Source organism: Magnolia sinica, chromosome 19, assembly GCF_029962835.1.
Source record: "Magnolia sinica isolate HGM2019 chromosome 19, MsV1, whole genome shotgun sequence".
Lineage (NCBI taxonomy): Eukaryota > Viridiplantae > Streptophyta > Magnoliopsida > Magnoliales > Magnoliaceae > Magnolia > Magnolia sinica.
The window spans coordinates 32,287,505-32,310,317 of NC_080591.1; positions in this window are offsets into that span (position 1 = coordinate 32,287,505).

The following is a 22,813-nucleotide window of genomic DNA, read 5'->3' on the forward strand; positions in this document are numbered from 1 at the left end:
TCATGATGGGGCCTACCATTTTCATGTTGACAGTAAAGATGGCATGGTGCCAGAAGGGCAATGATTTATCTTGAAGGTGATCCATTCTCTACTGAAAAAGTGTAGTTTAAGAAATGATCTTCTAAAAGACTAATATATTAAACAGAGGAATTTTATCAAACATATAGCATGCATGAAATCTAGCCATTTCATCAAACAGATAGTATGTCATTCCATCTACCATTTCATCAAACAGATAGCATGCCATTTCATCTAGCCATTTCAACAAACAGGTAGCGGGCCATTTAATCAAACAGTTAGCATGTATCAAATCTAAAAGACAGTAAAAGAGAAGAAGATATCAAGCATATGGAAAGGAGCTTCACGGCTGCTGCAATGGAGAGAGATAGAAGAGACGACAGAGATGCATTGGAGAGAGAGGGAGGAGAATGAGAGATGGAGCAGAGATCGGGAGGGAGAGAGGGGATTGGGGAACGGAGAGAGAGAGAGAGAGAGAGAGAGAGAGAGAGAGAGAGATGTAATACCGTTTTGGGCGCGGCTCTCTGTTTTGAGCGCGCGCCCAAATTTGGGCGTCGTTTCATTAGACGGACCATGGACGGTCCTGACAGGGGCTCCGTGGGGCCCACCATGATGTATTTGGTTTATCAATTCCGACCATTAATTTTATTAAATTATTTAAGTTTATGATCCCAAACTTAAGATAGATTGAAGGCCCAAGTGGACCACACCATAGAACATAAATGTGGTTTAATCTTCATGTTTCGTACAGTGTGGTCCACTTGAGACTTCGATCTAGCTGATTTTTGAAATCATGATGTAAAGTAATATTTTCAAATATATGGACGGCTTAGATAGAACATATATTTTTTTAAGCCCTATAGAGCCCCTTACAGCACCATTAAGCCGTAACGGTGTGTCAAGCTTTTAGCTACGGATTAAAACCGTAGCAATTATAGCTACGGTTTATATCTGTAGCAAAAAACTAACGTGGTCTGTATCCTTTGCCCCTTTTTTTGGTAGTGGGGTCAAAGAGATTCCATGCCAGAACAATGACTATCAAATTGTCATTAAGTTTTTAAAAGAGAACATCATTTCTCGATTCAAAATGCCTCGAGCCATCATTAGTGATGGGGGCTCACATTTTTGTAATAGGCCATTCACGAACTTAATGAAGAAATATGACATCTCTCACAAGGTGAGCACTCCATATCACCCACAAACAAGTGGGCAAGCTGAGATTTCCAATAGGAAAATTAAACACATGTTAAAGAAAATAATTAACCCTGATCGAAAGGATTAGTCAATCCAATTGGCCGATGCTTTATGAGCTTACCGTACTGCATTTAAAACCCCTATTGGAATGTCTTCCTTTAGACTTGTCTATGGGAAGGCTTTCCACTTACTTGTGGAGTTGGAACATATGGCTTACTGAGTGATAAAAAATCTGAACTTCAATTTAGACAACATTGGCTCGCTACACAAACTTCAGTTGAATAAACTCGAAGAAATCCGAAATGATGTGTACGAGAACGCAAGAATTTACAAGGACAGGATGAAGGTGTTTCATGACCAACACATTCTTCGGAAATCATTCACCCCAGGTCTGAAAGTCCTCTTGTATAATTCTCGGTAACATCTCTTTCTGGGCAAACTCCAATCTCGTTGGAACGGTCCTTTCATTATTACTAATGTCTATCCTCATGGAGCTGTCAAGATACAATTTCCGAACAATGACAAAGAATTCAAAGTAAATGGACATCGATTAAAGCCATTTGTTGAGAAATTTTGATTTGGAGGACATGTCTATAACTTTGAAAGATCGTGTTTATCAGGATTAATCTCCTCGTCTGACGAAGGTGTAGTTTAGTTTATTGCTTTCCGCTATTTAGGATAGTTTGCTTTCTACCATTCTAGGATAGTTTTCTTCCGCTGTTTAGGATGAAAGTGCCCTAGTTTGTCAATTAGCATGAGTGTTAAGTCAACAAGACAAGTGAGCCCCATAGGAAGATCATTCAAGCGTTTGCCTCAACTAGATGTGTGTCCTGATCTCATCAAAGGTAAACTTAGCCTCACATCCCATGTCTCAAAACACCAAGGTATATAAATTTCTTAAAAGAGGATAGAACAACATAGGTTTTAAAGTATGAAAACTATTTTTCAAAATCAGGAAAATCTATAAGTTTTCTGCTTTTATCGATATATCGAGACCTCCTCGATGAGATTGAACACCAGTTATCGATGTCCTCGGAATACAATCGATATCATTAAATTGAGGACTATTTGTGTCCAGCAACTAAACTGATCTCTGGACTAAATTATCGATGAATCGATGAAACATTCGATATCATCGACATTCATATTTCGAGATCATTGAAACGGCTCGATATGATCGAACTCTGGACTGTTTGTGTCCAGCAAGCTTCTAAGGCAAATCATACATTTATTGATGACTCGAAGGAAGCCTCGATATCCTCGAAATTCAAATTCCTATGATATCGATGAACCTTCGATGTTATCGATTTCGGACCAAACTATCTTGCAAGATTTTTAGGAAAATCCTCTTTAAATGTTTCAAAGAATCGAGACTCCTTCGATAATATCGATATTCAAATATCGATCATTTCCAAACTAGGTCGTTTTCATCGAATTCAGATAATGGAGTGTCCAACGAACTTATAGGAAAATCTGATATAAATGATCGATAACTCGAACTATTTATCGATGTCATCGACATTTGAATATCGATGACATCGTAGGATGATCGATAATATCGAAGTCTGCTGTCTCAATTCTTTGCCTGCTCTCTTATTTTTCATTATCGAGGAATCGAACCATGGGTCGATAAAATTGGAGTTCGAAAGCCAATGCCATCGAAGCATGTTCGATATGATCAATCTGAGTTTAAGAGTTTCAACAGTGATTGTCAGAAGAGTTCATATCATCGATCCATCCCTTGATGTCTTCGAAAGTATACGTTCGATGATATCGAACTCTGTCAAAAATTTGACTATTTTATTACCATTGGATCTCTTTGCCTATTTAAGGAGAGCCTTACTATTGGTTGCTCTTGTGAGAAAAAATAGAGAGAGCCTTGAGAGAGTCCTGCATACTACTTACCTTAAGATCTTTTTCTCATGGGAGTTCATCCTCTAACCCACCCTCATCATTGATATTCAATAGAGTGGATTGGAGAATAAACTTTTGCGTTCAAGGATCATCCAGCTACCACCTTAAAGGAAAATCATTGAGCTGAGATATCTTAAATGCTTAGATGCTTGGAATCACTCTATCTCTAAAATAGAAAAATATTTAATAAAGTAGGATTCCAACATAAGCTTGACCCAACCCGTCGCCTTACATTGGAGCATCATAAGTGTTGCGGATCAAGGGAGCTGAAGATTCTTCATCATCAAAGGAGGAGATCTTCATCAACGTGCTTAATGGGGCTCATCTACTTTTTTGTAAGTCATTAGAGTCCAGAGACCTTGCTGATCATTCATTTGTGTAGGATTGGGCAATAGGTGATTCTCACCCCTTTCAAGTCCTCATAGGAGGCCTCCGATGGGAGAATACGTGTGGGTGTTGTGTGTTGACCCTTGCTCTTGGTGAGCATAAACTTAGGTCCTTAGTGTAGGCCTTTGGCCTGTGTGGCCTAAAACCCTAGGTGTTGTATGTTGACCTTTTCTCTTATGTAGGGCATAATCTTTAGGTTCCTTGTGTGGATCCTTGACCCGTATGGCTTAAAACCCTAGGTTCCTTGTGTGGATCCTCTGCTCGTATGTAGAACACAAAACCCGGGTGCTATGTGTTGACCATTGCTCCTGTGTGGGGCATAAACTTATGTTTTGTGGAGACACGTCTAGGTTCCTTATGTAGGTCCTAGAGTCGACCTTATGTAGGTTGTGAAGGTTAGAGATGAACCTGATTTAAAACCACTGTTAGTGAGATCCGGTAGACTCAAGGGTTGAGTGCGTCCACCGAAAGTGGAGTAGGCACGCAACCAAACTATTATAAAAATGACTGTGTTTGGGATTGATATTTGTGCATTACTCTTATATGTTTTCTTAGAATGTTTTCATAAAGCATGCTAACATGAATATTTAAAATTGATAAGAATCACATCCCACACACACACACTCATAGTCATATCGTTTATTCATCATAAGCTAAGACTACATATTGTTCAAATACTTGGAAGTCTTATGATTGGATCCTCTATTTGGCTTGAAAGTCATTAGAGTTAAATTAGAGATATAATGATAGGAGTTTGATAAATCAGGGTTATGATAATAGGATTTTAAATCATTATAAAATTTTTATAAAGTCCTATTCACCCCCCCTCTAGGACACTTTGACCTATTCTCACTTCTACTAAAGTGGTCTTCACCGCAATTTCAATTGGTATCAAAGCAGGTCTTTCTTAAGGGCTTCACCGCCTAGAGAGTGATCATGACTGAACTTAGAATCATGGCAAATGGTGTAGGTCTAGAGGATACGAATGGTTAGAACTATTGCCTAGTAATCCATACTGCACTAAAAGTTGGTAATATTTCAAAATGGTACCTTGATAGTGGGTGCTCCAGACACATGACCAGTGACCAAACCCACTTTTATGAGTATTCTGACTTTAACGGTGGGTCAGTCACTTTTGGAGATGGGAGCTCCGCCAAAATAATTGGGTAAGGAACAATAGTTGGACCGGGACTTCCCAAGATTAAAAATGTTCTTTATGTAGAAAGTCTAAAACATAACCTCCTTAGTATCTCACAATTTTGTGACAAAGAACACTTTGTCACTTTCTCAAAAAATGTGTGTAGAATCTTATATCAAACAAGAAAATATATCATGAAAGGCTTACGCACAAGTGGCAACTACTACGTAATTGAAAGTAGCAATGAGAATGTATTGTACACAAAATGTAATATGACTATGAAAAAGCGAGTCCAAACGATGGCACCAAAGGCTAGGTCACGTGCATTATCGAAACTTAGCCAAGTTAAGTTCAAAAAGCTTAGTAAGGGGTCTTCCCAAGATTAAAAAGGAAGAAAAGATTGTATGTGGTGATTGCCTAAAGGGTAATTAGATAAAAGTTGAACACAAAAAGACAACCACCATAGCAACATCAAAACCTTTGGACCTACTACATATGGACCTAGTGGGTCCCACCAAAGTTGAAAGTCATGGCGGGAAAAGATACTTCTTGGTGGTAGTGGATTATTATTCCAGATTTACCTGGGCCACTTTTCTACGAGAAAAATCTGATGCTTTTAATGAATTTGTAGTCATGGCAAAGAAACTCCAGATTGAGAAAGGATACTGCATAAATCGTATCAGGAGTGATCATGGTGGTGAATTTGAAAATGAGCGATTTCAAAGATATTGTGATGAGAAAGGAATTCACCATGAATTCCTAGCCCCGAAAACTCCGAAGCAAAATGGAGTTGTTGAAAGAAAGAATCGAGTTTTGCAGGAAATGGGCTCAGTTATGCTGAATGGAAAGGATATGGCCAAAAGGTTCTGGGCCGAAGCAGTTAATACCGCCTACTATATAATAAATAGAGTATATTTAATAATGAAAATACAAAATTCTAAAATATTAGAAATTCTCAAAAATCGAAGTATTTGACTAAGGGTGCATTTTTTGGCGAAACAGATGAATTTGGGCAGCCTAAGGGGCCGATTGGCCCTGTAAGCATCGCTGCATAAATATCAATAGGTCGTACGTTTCGTGATGATGCGTGGATCAAAAGTTATGGCTAATTTACATTTCAAACTTTAAACAATAAGTTATCTATATCGAGAATAAATTTCTTTGATCCAAATACACCTGGGAACTAATTATATCATGCCCTACATAGGACTAGGTCCAATTTTGATGGACTACTTCCACTTTCATTTTGGTTCTCTTGGTTTAGCCATATAAAGAATGCATCTATAACACATCCTACATGATAAACAGATCATTTTTAAGAAAACTAAAACCCTAAACCCTATCCAGTTAAGGAGGCCTTAGGGCTCTATTATGCTATCTAGGCATAGATCAGAAATTGGATTTATGCTAGATCTTTTTAAAAATGAGATCCCCTTTCCATTTCGAAAATAGTTGCTATATATATATATATATGTATGTATGTATAGAGAGAGAGAGAGAGAGAGAGAGAGAGAGAGAGAGAGAGAGAGAGATGGTGTCTAACCTATCAATAAGTCATATACAGCTAACTAGCTCGATTTTCCCTGATGGTCTAGAGCAAGTAGACTAGGGATGAGATCTCAGACTCCTAACTAGATTTTCACTAAAAAGATTGTCAGGTTTTTTGTTCACTTTTCACATCTCTAGTTTGTACAACCACCTTAGGTGATTCGCCTACTTCTATTAATTGCATTCATCTTTGCATCGCAATATTTCGCTTCTTATACACCCTTTACAACATTTTCTTTTATCTATCTTTCCCACATATCATCTACGTCCTACCAAGAAGTCAAATCCTTATGCATAAAAAAATCACATGTCAAGTGCATCATCTATACAATCAAACTTTGAGTTGAGTTAAAATATCTCGAGCTTAATTATTCCAAAAATGATTAAATTACACAAAGTAGACATCGAACGTGAGTATGGGTGAAGAAGGGTGCATAATCCCTTTCTTCTCTATCACTTAGCTCATCACTCAGAACCTCTGGACGCCAACGGCAAGACTCATTCAAATCAGGGATATCCAGCCCCCCGACTCATTGTGATTTTACATTGTCTAGCCACTATAGAATCTACATCATTGGCCAATGGTGACTCTAGTAGTTTTAAATAATATCGGACGGTCCATCAAACTTTTCATTATATCTACTAGATGGTCCACTCCAAATATCAGATAAAAACCATCATTTTTCACATAAGCCCACGTCTACACCTAATTTCAAGCTCCTAGGCTTCTTAGGAAGAATCCTCATATATTTCCTAATTTTTTTAAAGTATAAAGGGTACCACATCCGTACCCTTGATCTTATATTCATCACCTTCTATCTCCCCATAGGGTAATCAATTCATAAAATAGACAATATATCTACTTTCCGACACATCAAAATATCTTATGGACTGCTCGTTACCCATTTCTATAATCCCATGACCATTCATTTTAAAAACAAACCATTACAACCATCCATTTAGAAATACCAACTTAGAATCATTCTTTCAACGAACCTACCCCGTCCATGAGATGGACCACCAAGACATATACCTTGTCAATACTACACGTACGGTACCCTAACCCCACATGTTCACGCGTGTGAACTCAAAATTAGGTAATAGTAGATTACCATTTTAAGCATTAAGAGGCATTAGAAACCTAGCAAAACACGCTGCTGTGAGAGTTGTTTTTGCTGTGAGTTAGAGTAATAAAACCCATGATAGAATCCAGTAATCCACCAAGATCTAGACTATTCCATCATGATACCCCACTCATCGTTGGCCTCAAAGGAGCAATATAGACCATTTAGGATGCTCGACCCATAGCCAATCCTCCAACAAGTTGCCCAACTGTCAAAATGACGCAGGGAAGGATGTGTAGAGGTCGAGCACAGTCTTCCTCTAAGATAACTACTCCGAATCCATGGAGTTTCTCTAGACTCCTTATAGAGAATTCTCAAATCCATGAGAAAAGAAACAATAAAATAGAAATAAATTCTAGAAAATTTGTAATTTGATTGATGATTGAAATAAATAAGCATACAACCCTTTAAATAGGGATATTAAGTCATGGGAGAAGTTTCAGAATCAAACTATAACTAAAACTCCTAAAATTTGTGACTTACTATAAATAGTAAACTTACTATTTATACACGGTCGTGATCTCTAATAGTGCACATGGTTTTCGGCCAAAAATAGTATGTGTCCTATTTGGCCGAATCATAATGTTCCCCTAATTATAAGTGCATGTTGGGCGCATGTAACACCCTACACTTCTGGTATGTGGGTGTTACCATTTAAAGTACTGCATACTATTTAAAGAGTTATCTATGGTCAAAATAAGAAGAGATCATGGTACAAAATTTGAAAATAGCAATTTTGAGAAGTACTACAATGATCATGGCATATCACATGAATTCTCTGCTCCAAAAAAAACCTCAACGAAATGGAATTGTTGAATGAAAAATAGAATTCTATAAGAAATGGCTAGTGTAATGCTAAATAGAATGAAACTACCAAAAACATTTATGGGCTGAAGCTGTTAGTACTACATGTTATATAATAAATCGTGTTTACATTAGAAAAGTTAAAAAGAAAATAACTTATGAATGATGATTTAATAAAAAGCCCGTAGTTAAATATTTTCAAACTATTGGAAGCAATTGTTTTATATTACATGACCGAGAAATTTTGAAAATTTTTGAAGCCAAGAGTGATGAGAGAATATTTCTTGGTTATGCTCTAAATAGTCGAGCATATTGTGTTCTTAACAAAAGAACTGAAGTGATACAAGAATCTATAAATGTTGTAATAGATGATCAACTGATCGCACCCAGTCCTAAACTAGATGAAGATGATGATGTCAATTTGATTAATATACTTGACTCTTCATCTAAATCAAATAATACTGAGTTAAGGATAGTTAGAGACCATCTGACTAATCAAATACTTAGTAACCCTCGCACTGGCATTCAGATTAGAAGACAACTAGAAAATATATATAATCATGTCTGCTTTACTTCCCAAATTGAACCGGGCAATGTAAATGAAGCACTTGCTAATGAAAGTTGAATTAGTGCCATGTAAGAAGAACTAAATAAATTCATTAGAAATGATGTATGGTATTTGGTTTCCAGACCTACTGATAAACATGTGATTGGAACCAAGTGGATTTTTAAAATTAAAATTGATGAAATAGAAAATATTATTAAAAATAAGGCACGACTAGTTGTACAAGGGTATACTCAAATAAAGGTATTGATTACGATGAAACCTTTGCACCAATTGCGCGCCTTAAATCAATCAAACTATTTATTTCCATTGCATGCCATAAAAAATTTAAAATTTATCAAATGGATGTCAAAAGTGCATTTTTAAATATTGACTTGAATGAGGAAGTATATGTTGAACAACCAAAGGGTTTTGAAGATCTCAAACTTTCAAATCATGTTTACCATCTTGAAAAGGCTTTTTACAGTTTAAAAGAAGCTCCCAGACCATGGTATGAAAAATTGATTAATCTTTTACTTAGTCATAATTTTATTATGGGTAGTATTGTTAAGACTCTATTCGTCAAGAAACATAATAATCATATCCTGATAGTTCACATCTATGTTAAAGATATCATTTATGGATCTATGTGCGCTAACTTATCTATTGAGTTTGCAGATCTAATGAAATCCAAGTTTGAAATGAGTATGGTCAGGGAACTAAACTATTTCCTTGAATTATAAGTAAAGCAAATTGAAGATGGAATGTTCATCTCACAGACCAAATATGCATTGAACCTTATAAAAAGGTTTGGTTTTAAGAATGGTAAAAATTTCGATACTCCAATGAGTATGACACTTAAACTCTCAAAAGATGAATCAGGTAAAAGTATAAACTCTCGTCTATATCGAAGTATGATTGGTAGTCTTTTGTACTTGACTGCTAGTACACCCAATATTGCATTTAGTGTTAGAATATGTGCTAGATACCAATCTAATCCTAAAGAATCACATCTAACTATTGTTAAATGGATTATCAGATATGTCACAAGTTCTGCGAACTTAAGACTATGGTATCTACATGATACATCTGTACAAATTACCGAATATGTAGATGCAGACTGGGCAGGAAATGTTGATGATAGAAAATCTACCAGTGGTGGATGCTTCTACGTTGGAAACTGCTCAGTATCTTGGCTCAGCAAGAAATAAAATTTTGTATCTCTCTCTACAGCTGAAGATGAATATATTGCAGCAGGAAATGCTTGAACTTAGCTAGTTTGGATGATTAGAATGCTACCTGACTATAGAATTACACAAGATACAATGACTTTGTATTGCGATAATTCAAGCAAAATTAATATCTCCAAATATCCAATCCAATATTCTCGTACGAAACATATCGACATACGATATCATTATATTCAAGAATTGGATGAAGACAAGTCTATCATGCTGGAATACATCAAACTAAGAAGCAACTTACAGACATACTGAATAAGCCGCTAAACAAAGCTAAATTTTCCAACTTAAAGCATGATATTGGTTTGTGTATTGTTAAATAATTATTTTTCTTTTTATGCATTTTTGTTTATTTTTATTTTTTTAAAATGCATAAGATAATAAATAAAATTTAAAATAAAAGAAATATGTCAAAAATCAAAAATTTTGAGGATTTTCAACTAACCAACCACATGCTCGGGCTAGCCGAAGATCGCGCGAATTTCACCTAAAAGGAAAATTTTTCCAAATTCTATTCATTTCATATCTTCTTCCTCAACTAGCCAGTGCCCCATTCAACTAACCCATCTTTAGATCTTGCTAGTAAGTGATTTTCAATCAAACTTCTTCTAGTACTCAGTAATCTTTTGCTAGTAAATCACATTTGAGTAGTGTATTCATAATTTGTAACCCTATTTGTGGTGGGTTTTCATCAAAATTTGATATACTCTTTTTCCTATCATTTTCTTTGTTCTTTATCTTGTGCAAACTGATATGGAGTATCAATCTAAGAAAATGACATGCAAAAATCATGCTAGTTCTTCTTCTCGATCAACTCCTATTGGTGTGAGAACCCTACGCTCGCCAAAAGAGGATTCGGACAATGTGCGGGATTTCCGTAATAGAGATATTATCATAGAAAAATTAGTAAACTTAGACCATATTGCTCATTTTGGTCTAGTTTCTATACTCTCTAAAGTTGTTTGGGAAAGCATTTTGGGATGGGGCGGATCGGCTTACCGCTCCATTGTGCAAGGAATGTATGCATGAATTTGTAATGTCTCCCTTGATGATTTCACATTCTTAATTAAATTTGTTAAAGGGACATTCAAGTTACACCGCGAGTTATTTCAGCATTGATGGAAATCAATGTTGCAGATGACGGCATACCTATAGCCACATTATCAGAAAAAATGTCCAATTTTGAAAAACAAGTGATAATCTGTAAACTATGTCGCTTTAATGTAGAATGGCGGTCGGGTAATGCCTTCCCCGTAAACCAAATGCTCCCCAAATATCGAGTATTGCATCAAATTTTCACATCCAACGTCTATCCTCGAGCCAAGAATAAGACTAATCTTACTCCCTTCATGGTTAGAGTCTTTCATCCTTTTGTGTCTGGTATGCGTGTCTGTTTGCCATCTTTGATTTGCTTATATCATTATTCAGTTTCTCTTGCATCCCAAGCGCGGTTCGATTCCTTTCACCTATTTTATGACGTGTCTTGCGTTTCATTATAATGTTCAAATTCTATTGTTTGAGGCACCGGAATCCGAACTCCTGTTTAATAACTTCAATCTGAATATGATGAACCTTAAAGCTCTTCCTGGTCAAGAAGAAGAAGAGGAGGGAGCATGACTAGCTGCAGACACTACTATGGAAGACGTCTTCAATGAGTTAGATAGTCAGATAATCCAGCTGATTCCGACTACCAACCCTCTCAGGTTGATGAGCGACTTAAATCACTGGAGGAGAAAGTTGAAGCTTTGCATATGTCACAGGATTCATTGGCCTAAACCCAGAAGTTTACAATGAAGTACATGAAAAAGCACTTCCATCACATCACCCGAAGTTTGAGCCAGAATGATCCATCAATGCCTGCTCCTTCCTTTAGGTCGGATTGAGCTAGATTTTCTTTCTATTTTCAAACTTATTATGGGATTACAACTTAATTTGACTTTATGTCGTAGTATTTGGATGGTTTCACTAACACTTGCTACCCCTAAACCCATAAACAAATTCCTATGCCTTCCTTTATAATTTCGTATGCTTAACACTATTCTCCTTTTACATGCTCTTTGGTATTGATTATTTCATATGCTTATTGATATTTATCTCATTCTTCCTTTGTCAACTTGTGATAAAAAGGGGGAGAGTAGTGATCATCAAATTACCGATGTTATGTCATATTGCTTCTATTGTTATATTATATGGAGAGAATGTAATGTGTATGAATAGAATCAATGGTAGGAATGAATGGCATGAATGCTATGGAATCCTATGTATTTTACATGTGATGGAATCCTATGTATTCTATATGTGCTATGGAATGCTATGTATGATATATATCTATTCCATAGGGGAGTGCTATTTGAAGTTTATCCTTTAGTAAGCTGAAGATTTCAAGAAGATACTTTCGAAATCTTCAATGACTAGATCTTTGAAATTGACAAAGGGGGAGATTGTAAGTGTTAAATTGTTTGAGAACACTTTAGTTGTCAAATTTCATATAGCCAAAACAACATGACAGTAGATCTTCAAGATTAAGTTTAAGATCAAGAGAAGATCAAGCTCAAATCAAGAGAAGATCAAGCTCTAGTTCAAGAAAAAATCAAGCTCAAAAGTCAAGATGAACTCCAAGACTTAGTTCAAGTCAAAGAAGAAAAGATATTTGATACATCTCAGGTGGTATAAAACCCTAGAAAGACCTTAGGACTAGGTGCCTTAAAAATGTTTAAAATTAGATTTTTATACTTATTTTGCTTAGAATTCTGCCAGCTCAACTTTTGGTTCGGCTAGCCTAAGTTTTCTCAGTCAGCCCAAGTTCAAGCCCGAAGCAAAACTAATTTTTTGTTGCAAATTTGGCTAGATCGAGAAATTCCGGGTCAAATTTCAACAACTACATCTTTTGAAATTTGGATGAGTTCGACCAGCCGATGGGTAAATTCGGTCAGTTGAAGATGACCTCGGGCAAGCAGAATTTTGGATAAATCTTATCCCGCGCGATCCGAAGTCTGTTGAACTGAATCCAGTCTGCTCAGGCTAGTCGAAGACTACCTCGGGCTAGCTGAAGATTCAACTTATTTGCCTATAATTTGAGTTCATCTTTCATTCGGAATTACACAAGTTAATTATTAAAATCCTTCTGCAAGAGAGAGAGAGAGAAGCTCAAGTTATTAGTAAGCAATTTGAAAGGTATTTATAATTTAATTTATATAGCTTTTGTTCAATTCCCTTAATCTCAGATCTTTCTAGTTTGATTCTAAAGAGAGTAAATTGTACTCTTCTTTTAAGATTTAAGAGAATTGATTCAAGTAGCCATTGGTTTGAACTTAATTAAAATCGATAGAACCTTAAACCCTTTTTATCTGACTGAACAAGGAACAATCTACATTCAAGACAGTGGTTCTTCGGCTGCAAGCTTTTGATACGTCTCCTACGGTGAAGATAAGTATACATTCTAAACTCTGTTTGGTTTTCCTGAGATAGCCAGTTAAAATCTCAGTTTAGGTTTTGTCTGAGATAGCCTGAAAATCTTAGTGTGGGTTTGTGTCAAGGATTAAATATTGCATATTATACCCCATTTATTACTTGGTTTTATGAACATGATAATGCTTAATGTTCTATTTTAATCATGTTTGTGTTGCAAGGTAAATTTAAGAACTTGGATTGAAAAGCATGCTAAAAGCATGGATTTAATGCTCAAGAATCAGCAAAGCCAAGGATGGATCTTATAAGACCAAGAATGAAGAATTCAAATGCCAAAGATCTAAGAAAACCAAGTGAGGAATAAAGGGCATCGAAGACTTGAAGTGAAGAAAAGGAACCCCAAAAATCTGCAACTCCAGCGACAAAATATTCTAAATTTCCATCACCCTTGACCAGTCGAAGGTTGTCCTCGACCAGTTTAAGGTTACGCAGATTTTGCGTGAACTGCATAAAATTTGAAGCGGTTTTTGAATTTTTTCAAGTCGGTGCAAAAGGAGGTATTGCAAAACCATAAATAGGAGTCCCTAGGACGTTCCTAGGTATCATCTAGTGTTTGAGGAGTGGAGCAAAAGGTTGAAGCTGCTATCCGAGAGTTTTTCTTCTTCTTCTTTAGTTGGTCTTTTTATTTTGTTAAGAGTTCTTAGTTCAATCATGTCTATGGTTGGCTAAACCTCTTAGCTAGGGCTAAGAGGTGAAGTTTGTAGTGTGATTGGCATATTTGCTTTGTTTTGATTCATGTTTTATTGAACTCTCTTGGATTCTAGTTTGAATATAAAGAATATTTTTAGTTTTTCATATTTTGTTGTGACAAATTACAATAAATCTGCGATAGCTTTGAATATCTTGTTTTGCTGATTTGAGATTGTGAAATTAGTAAGTCTCATTGTTCACCATTGTCCCTTGGGTATGGTAGGATGATGGAATCCTTCCTAACCTTCACAATTTTCTTATGATTGGTTGTGGGATTGGTAAATCCTATTATTTGCCTTGTCTCCTGGGTATGGTTTGGTGACGGAATCACTTCCAAATCTTCACAACTCTCATTTATTGATGATTAGATCCATGAGAAGTTCAGAGATCTGACACGAGATTAGTCCCTATGGATTCACTAGTTTTAATTACTTTAATCACAATTGCTCTCTCAAATATTTCAGAATTAGGTTTACATCTTCTTCTAGTTCTAGTTCTAGTTAAATTCAGAATACACACGAGATTAGTCCCTGTGGATTCGACCTCGGTCTCATCGAGATTATTACTACATCGCGACCCTATACTTGGGGTTGTGAGCAAGTTTTTGGCGCCGTTGTCAGGGACTAAGCGGTTGCGTTTTTCTGAGATTAGCTAGTTTTGGAATTAGTTTTAGATTAGGGTTTTTCTATTTTTTATTTCTAGGATTAGGGTATTTTGAATTATTTTAGAAACTAACCTTACTTCCTATTTCTAGGTTTATAAACTTTCCTTTTCTGTTTTTAGAAACTACTTTCTAATTCTAGGTTTAGAAACTTTCCTAATTATTTTTAGAAATTAACTTTTTCTCTTTTTAGAAACTTTCTATTTTTTGTTTTTAGAAACTTTCCTTTTTCATTTTTTATAAACTAGGTTACTTTCTTATTTCTTTTTCTAGAAACTAATTCACTTTCATTTTTCTTTTGCAGGGTCCTAACATAGATCTCCTCCAGTCTGGTAACTTCCTTTTAACTTCTCCTCTAGTTACTTTCCATATTGTTGTACGATTTTTCGTTTATTCTTTTTTAGGATTAGGTTCAGGATTAGGGTTTCACCATCTATATGTAAGAGTGGGAACGTTAGTATGCTGAGATATCTAAGAGATATTGGGAAGGGATGTATGATGATTATGATAGGAAACAACTTGTGTCTCAAAAATTTTCTGAAAACATCATTGAGAACCGGCCAGAATATAATGCTCCACCAGTTAAGAAGTCCTTCGATGATTATAGGCGGGAGAATAATTACACTCCACGGATTAAGAAAATAGTACGTAATTATTAGGGTCATCGTGATTATTGGAATGAGGATAATTATCAACCATCCATCAAGAAGAGAACTATGAGTGAATGTATTATGGCTGATAATACATATTAACAACCACCAGACTCTCCCACCTATGACTCGTATGATTATGAACAGTGAAAACAGAAATATGTGGAAGATGAAACAACAACACATCACAGTAGCAATTCTCTTAGATCCCTTACCTCTGAAAGCCAATTAGAAACGATCTAAAAGGATTCACTTTAGAGTTATACGAACTATCTTGCAGATATTAGAAAAACATTATAAGTGCTTGATTTGCACATTGATAAGATAGTGGAGGCTCGTTTATCCCAGCCACAACCCAATCCAGAAACACAATACGAGGAAAGTGATCCTAACTCACTTATGAAGAACTTTGGAATTTGGAATGAGGAATTGGATTCCATTAATGAGCACACAGTTCAATTTCCCGAAGAGTCGATCTCGATGACGATCAAAAGGAATGATCAAGAGACATGGGTTTCTTTCAAATATAATAATACTGACACACTTCACTCACATGACACACTTGATTTCAATGATGAGGAAGAGGTCAGTTTATTCGAACCTCAACCCAATCTAGGAACAGAATGTGAGGAAAGCAATCACAGTTCACGTGTGTACTGCACTAAATTGGAAGATGATGAGTATTAGGATGACAATCATGAATGTATAGCTCAAATCTCGCTGGATTCAATCTCAAGTTTGGCCCATATCAATGATCAAGAGGTTCAGGAAGTTGTCGACCATAGTGATCTACTTCACCCATCTGACATGACCAATTTAAATATGGAGGATGAACCACTTTCAACTAAGCCTTCCAACTTTTATGAGATATGTTTAGACCACTCCCCTGAATTGAATGATGATATGTTTCAGAAGATAAACGAGTTGTCAGGCCTGTGTCCTAGTGACCATTCCATTCCGTACGATCCCGCGGCCCTCCCGGTCAAATTTCGGCGACCTGCGACCTGTAGATATCGTTTACGCGCGACCTTAAGTCGCAGCCTATAAACTCGAGCTGACTCAACCCGAGACCCATGCCATGCCAATCCGACACATAGATGGTGAGATGTGGCCCACGCTTTATTTCGGTAGTGAACCACACGTCATGAGGCCAAGACTTTCCAGATAGCACCATTTCCTAGGACCATTATGAGGGTGACATCACCCCTACCTCTAGCCATCCTACCCTACCAAAACAATGATTGCTAACCTATCCCATGCCTCTTACAAATCCATTATTACCTTACAAGTAATGATATTTTTCTCTTCCATGCTTCTTTCATGCAATCATTGCCTAGAAAAGACCACCCCTCTCTCTCTTATCTCTCTCCCTCTCCCTTTCATTTCTCATTCTTCCATTGTAATGGCCATGGACGTCCCACTCATCTCCAAATTTCCAGCCACTTCCACTCTCTAGTTCCCCAAATCTAACCCACCAAACCCCATCTCAACTATTGAATCTCATCCCATTGCAGCATTGAAACCTAGTGGTGAGAGAAGAAGTTCAAGATCCAAGGTGGGTGCTTGTTTAGGACTTGACCCTTTGGATGTGGCCAATGGCCCATCTTTAATGCATGCATGATCCATGATGGGGCCATTCTCCATGGACCCCACGTGATATTTTGAGTTAATCCATGTTATTAATGAGTCATCTAGACCCTTAAGTTGTGGTTGGGATGACATCCCTACCTTAGATTCTTCTATGTAGGGCCATGCAATGCATGGGACCCATATGATGATCATTATATATGGTTTGGATCTTTTGAGGGGCCCATGGTGGCGAGGCCCCCTCCCTTTGGCCGGTCTCACTGCTTCTCTCTTTCTCTCTCTTTCCTTTTTATGGTGATGATGTGTGTGGCCCACCTAATGTTGCATGTGTGGGACATCCACCATCTATAATTTTTTAGACATCCAGCGAATTTCAAATGGGTTGGATGTCCAGTTAGTGGAGCCCACCTCGCTGTCCATTTCAGGCCAGCCTGGATGAAGGGAAAGACACAAATGTCAGCGTCATTTTGGGGCCGTGTGGCCCAGCCTGATGGACCCAACTGTGATGTATGTATCATGTCTACATCGTTCACGTGATGGGCCCACCTTGCTAGACTGTCCAGCAGACGGGCTTGCTGCCTGTCTGTCTAGACAGGCCTGCATGAAGGAAAACACAAATATTAGCTTAAATCCAAAGCTAGTGGGCCCCACACGTGTGGTCCCACCTCTAATGTATCCGTTTCATCCATGCACTCCGCCGTCCAGACATGGACGGTGGGACCCATGTGAGGTATGTGTTTTATATCAAGGTTGTCCGTCCAGGGTCCTAGACGTGAGGCACCCATGATGTATGTGTTTTCCCACATCGTCCAGGTCTGGGACACGTGGGACCCATATGATGTATATCCACACCGTCCATTGCTGGACGTGGGCCCCACCATGTGTATGTGGTCATCCAGACCATCCAGATCATGGGACCGGCCATGATGTAAGTGTTTCATCCACATCATCTAGATGGGATGGACGTGGGCTCACCATGTTGTAAGTGTTTCATCCTTACCGTTCGGGGTAGACAGCCCACCAAAATGGATATGTTGTATATATAGGTTGTCCATCTGGTGAGGCCCATCTGGCATATATAGGGCCACCATGATTTTCGTTTGCTGCCCTTCTAATTTAGTTAGACCATGGGCTGCCACTTGAGGCCCATTTGGTGATGCAACAGGCCCACCTTAATGTGTGTGTTGTGAGCACACTCTCCACCGGATTTTCTAGACCATAGGGGATGACCTGTAATGCCCACCTTGATGTATATGATATACATGTTGCCCATCCATTTTTACCGAACCATGGGCTGCCCCATCAGGCCCACTATGTTGTATGTGTTACACACACTCACCATCCTCCCATTGTGCCTAGAATCATGGGTTGTTCATGAGGCCCAGTTATATTATGTATGAGCCCCATTATGATGTATGTAAGGCCCATGAGATGAGGCCCAAGGTGATGTATATGAGGCCCTTGTGTGAGGCCCAAGGTGATGTATATGAGGCCCTTGTGTGAGGCCCAAGGTGATGTATGTGAGGCCCTTGTGTGAGGCCCAAGGTGATGAATATGAGGCCCAATTATGATGTGTGATTCCACCATGATGTATATAAAGATGTTTATGATGCCCATTCATCTTCCTAGTTGGTATTAAAATGGGTCATGCCTTGGGAGCAATGATGGTTAAATGTCCACATTGTAAAAAGCAATGGTGGTTAAATGCCCACCTTGTAATCCTCCCTAGGAACCATTATTAGGCCCATTGTCACCTCCCCTTGTTGTGAGCTAACCCAAATTGAGGGGCCTCCTCTAGTACAAGTATGATCCATCTCACCTTTTTGGGCTATCCCAAATTATTGGCCCCATTGGTGATAGTAGAGTACCCAAACCTAGAAGCCCACTCTTTGAGTAGGCCATCTAAGCCTATCCTTATTATGAGAAGGACGTATCATCACCTCTTACCATAGATGGAAGAATCTGTGGTATCATATTTGGTATATCCATTGTTGAGGATCGATATTTATGTTATGGTTTAGATCCGTTATCCTTCTATGGACCCCGACTTGTATATAGGTCAATTATTGATACCGATTATGAGTATGTGATAGCATAACATCATGATACATACCCATACGCATCATCTGCATGCTTGTTACGAGGAGTGACTGATCATAGCATTATGTCATTAGACAGGTTGTTGGGACTCCCTGATAGACGGAGTTGTCCCACACGAGTACACGATACGCGCAGGATTGATGCATGACTGGATTGTATAACTCATGCATCTTGCATTATGTGATATGGTTATTGTGTCCCCTAGCAACATCAGGGTAATGGCCTGCACAGGCATATCGTGGATGGCAGGATTGGATATCGAAAATACTTGGTTTTAAGCACTGGGGCACAATGATGTCCTTGGGTGAAAGTCCCTGAACCCTTATGGTATAAGGAGGATGCTCCAACATCGAGACTGAGTAGATGTTTGAGCACACGAGGACCATATACTAGTAGGCCGCGTCTCCTATTATGCCGTGGTCGTTTGGAAGGGGATGTGACCTTACCCACCTGAGTGAGGAGGCACTATTTAGGTTGAGTTTGACTACCTTGAGGAATGGGTCCGCTATCGACAAGCCGGGCCCAATATTCGCAAGTTAATAGTGATGTCTCTTCCACTTACCCAGTTGCGTGTTCGGATAGGGGTGGTAAGCTGGTGTAAAGTGTACTAAACACCGGTGATTATCTAGAGTGAAAACTGTACTGATATATGGTGCTCCAGAGGTGAACTGGATTGATATGTGGATTCGAATGAGGATTGGTATGCTTGAGCTGGACCTTGTATATGACATTGGCCATGTAGGCCGTGCATCGCATCATAGCCTTGATATGGCTGATAGCAATCATGCCTTATATCACATAGTCTTATTACGATTAATAGTATTCATGGATTCGTCAGCATTTTTCGCATTACTCTATTATTCCATTCTGAGCACGCTTATATTGCGCACAAACTTACACCACCCTTTGAGCTTTCTATAAGCTTGTGCATGATAGATGCATGCAGGTGATGTTAGGACGTTGTCGTAGCTGAGCAGAGGTAGGATCATGCGGCTGAGCTTCCAGAGTTTCCTTTTGATATCTCTATATTATATTTCCTTTTGTATCTTGTAATTAAAAGTTTTTTATCATAGTGGATATGTGGCGATGTTTCTGGTTATGGCATGTGGGTTATGCTTATGGTTATGATTATTATGAAATAAATTCATGTTGAAAATGCTCCTTATAGGATCGCAGGATCGGAACCTAGTATATGGGTGTCAGGAGCCAAGAATGGGGTACTATGGAGGTTGTCAGTGCCACATTTAGCGATCAAAAATTTTATGAGCTCAATTTTTTAGTTTCGTGAGTGACAAGAGTTGGTATCAGAGCATAACCTAGGGATAACCAAGGACAACATAACATATCTACTATGAACTTAGGATGATTGGGTCTCAAGTGCGTAATCTTCTAGTTTGGTTCCCTAATGTCTAAGCCTTCGAGGGTTCTCAAGGTTGATATGTGCCTTTGTTCTTTTCTATAGACCATGCTGTCATGGCCAGTCACCCGAGGCACCCGAGAGACCCAATTGGCCTCTGTTCCACCGCATGAGGTTCCCATTCCACCGCCTGAGATTCTTATTTCACCACTTGCAATTCCCATTCCCCCACCTAAGCCTCCTGCTTCCACGCCCGAGACCCTTACAGATCTTGCACCTCTGTCAGAGACCAGCGCAGCCCCTATCGTGCTAGTTGGTACTGATCAGTTGTAACAGATGCTTTATTGTGACAGTCGCCCTCTAGGGGCAAGGCAGGCACCCCGCTGAGACTCCAGAGCAAGCAGAGTAGGAGCGCGCGAGCACCCTACTACGAGATTTTCTTTGGCTCAATCCCCCACGATTCCAGGGAGAGCCCGATCCGACTGTAGTGGAGAGGTGGTGCTCCTGAGTGGAGAAGATGTTCGAGACCATGAGATGTATAACCCACCAACAAGTCCCTTTGACCATGTATTTACTTGAGGGTGAAGCCGAGCATTGGTGGACCTCCATTGCCCATGTTGTAGGGCCTGATTTCGTCTGGACATGGGAGGATTTCATGGACTGGTTTGACCGGTAGTATTTCCCGGACCACATTCGACAGCACCAAGCATTAGAGTTCGAGACCCTAATGCAGGGAGATATGTCCGTGGTGCAGTACGCAGCCCGTTTTTTGGCACTGTCAAGGTTTGCACCGTATTTGATTGATGATGAGGGGCATAAGGCCCACCATTTTGAGAACGGCTTACGTTTTGCCCTCCGAGGCCATGTTATCAGCTATATGCTTCAGACTTTCGAGGAGGTCATGTAGAGGGCTCATATCTATGAGGCATACTGGGCTAGTTAACAGATAGATCGTGATCGTAAAGAAGACCGAAAGAGGTAAGCCCCCTCCAGTGGCCCCCAACATCAGTAGCACCGCCCCCAGCAGAGGCCCACAGACCGCCCAGTCGCCAAGACACCAACGGCACCCCCGGCACCACCTCGGAGGCAGCTTCCAAGTGCCTGTTTTGGATGCGATGGGATAGGATACCACAGGTGGGAATGTCCCTAACCACATCAACAGCTGAGAGCACCACATCAGTGACAGCAGCTCTCACCACCGAGGCCCTTGCAGTAACAGCATCAGCACCATCCTCTAAGACCACAACAGCTGAGGTAGCAGTTCCAGCCGAAATAGCAGCAACAAAGACCTCAGAGCGGACATGCACCTCCCTAGCCAGCTCAGGCTATGTTCTACACATCTTAACAGGATCCACAGTCATCCGGAAGAGTGGTTAAGGGTATTCTCTCAGTCTCTGCATGCATCGCTCAAGTATTGTTTAATTCTGGTGCTTCGCACTCCTTTATGTCTAAGGGTTTCTACCATTTGAATGAATTACCAATTGAGTCTGCTCGTGAGGGATTGTCAGTATCGACGCCTTTGGGGAAGATCGCAGTGTTAGGCCATTTTTATTTAACTTATCCCATGTTGGTGGGAAAGAATTTCTTGCTCGTCAACTTGTTTGTGCTGCCGATGTCAAAGTTCGACATCATCCTGGGTATGGATTGGCTAGCCGAGTACCATGCCATTTTGTACTACTCCACGAGGATAGTCACATTCTTTATGCCCGGCTTGCCGTAGTTCTAGTTCGTTACCGAGCCCAAATGAGATCCGCTGTCTTGTTTGATGTCGTGTGCGGTAGAGGAGCCCGTTGCAGTGAGCGTTGATCAGTTGCCAGTGGTTTGTAATTTTCTCGATGTATTTCAGGAGATTCTGAGATTGCCGCCACACCGGCATATTGAGTTCTGGGAACGCCTCGTATCGTATGACACCGATGGAGTTGCAAGAGCTACAACAGCAATTGGACGAGTTGTGTGAGCTAGGCTTCATTCATCCGAGCAGTGGGTACTATTCATCGAAAGAAGGATGGCTTGTTGAGGCTCTACGTGGATTACCATGAGCTCAACCGGCTCATAATAAAAAATAAGTATCCGCTCCCAAGGATAGATGATTTGTTTGATCAGCTGTAGAGTGCACGATTCTTTTTGAAGATTGACTTGCGGTCCGGTTATCATCAAATTTGAATCTGAGAGGATAACATCCCGAAGACGGCTTTCATGGTCACTTTGAGTTTCAGGTCATGTCCTTCGGACTGATCAATGCGCCCGCGGTCTTCATGCGGTTGATGAACGAGGTCTTTCGTCCTTATCTCGATCAGTTTGTTGTGGTCTTCATCGACGACATTCTGATCTATTCGAGGACTCGCAAGGACCATGAGCAGCATTTGGAGATTGCTTTGTAGACCCTTC